Genomic DNA, 1,128 nt, shown 5'->3' with positions numbered 1-1,128 from the left:
TTTTGCCTTATTTTGGAAGTGAAGTACTGATTTTCAAGTGCAATGTGATTCTTTACTGTCTTAGTATATAAACACCTTCAAATTGATGATAAAAAGTTTCTCCAAACATTGAATCATGTTTCCAAACGTGTTTATGCATAATCACCCATTAAACCACCAAATTTTGCTTAAATTTGGAAGTGATCTTTAAAGATGATACAAACTGAATAAGTTGACTTTACATTATTCTTTCAGGGTTGTTGGTAAAGTAGCTCTTGCCAGGGATCATTGTTGGGTTTCCTGTGAGGATATTCTTACCCCTAAATATGACACTGATTTAATCACAGAGGTGAGATTCTGTACTTACAATTTCCATTTAGAAGTAAAATTAATTAATCNTGCTTCTTTGAAATACTTAATAACAACAATTTTCTACGTCTTTAGTGTCCTGATGAGTGGCTTCTTCAAATTGCATGTGGCATCAAGGTATTGTGCCTTACCTTTATATATTTTGTTTGTACTACAAATAAGATTTTGATTTTGATTCCTACTTTCTGGTATAAAATAAAACTTTATGCTTGTGGCATAATCAGTGTGTTAATGACTAGAAAAATCACCTTATATTAGGCTTGCCTCAAAATGATATTTATGCACTAAATGGGGCAATTCAAGCAAATCTTGAGTTGATAATTTTAATTTCTTTTGCAGACTATTGTGCTTGTACCGGTTCTTCCACTAGGGGTTTTGCAGTTTGGTTCATTTGAAGAGGTACGTATATATAGTATTTGAATCCTGACCCAGACAGGCTGTGGCTTTTACAATTAAAATGGTACCCTAATGCATGCATATTTATTACTCTTGTCTACAAATTCTGACAATCTTGTCCCCCACCATAAATTTTGGATTTCTGTTTTGAAAAAAGATCTTGAATTTTGTATTTGATTCCTCCTTTAAAGTGGTGAACTTTAGATGATAAAATATGTTGAGCTATAACAGTGGATTTTGGCGCCTTTCATTCATTCTAAACTTGTTTTTTCGTAACGTATTTTTTATGTGAGGAATTTAAGTATGGAGTCCGGAGTTCCATATTGAGTAAAGATGAGTAGGTGAGCAACATATAAAGAGAAAGATCCACGAACCTAATATCTT

At 32.7% G+C, this 1,128-nt stretch overlaps 1 long non-coding RNA gene across 1 annotated transcript; it reads left to right on the top strand.

The window, feature by feature from the left end:
* The first annotated feature begins 205 nt into the window (after positions 1 to 205).
* LOC106771794 lies at positions 206 to 973 on the top strand. The gene is made up of 3 exons (XR_001376520.2): positions 206 to 328; positions 424 to 465; positions 688 to 973. It is a non-coding gene; the product is annotated as an uncharacterized LOC106771794 (long non-coding RNA).
* Positions 974 to 1,128: the final 155 nt, after the last annotated feature.

This window comes from Vigna radiata, chromosome 8 (genome assembly GCF_000741045.1).
Source record: "Vigna radiata var. radiata cultivar VC1973A chromosome 8, Vradiata_ver6, whole genome shotgun sequence".
Lineage (NCBI taxonomy): Eukaryota > Viridiplantae > Streptophyta > Magnoliopsida > Fabales > Fabaceae > Vigna > Vigna radiata.
The sequence above is the reverse complement of the archived record's forward strand: the minus strand, read 5'-3'. Positions and strand labels throughout refer to the sequence as shown.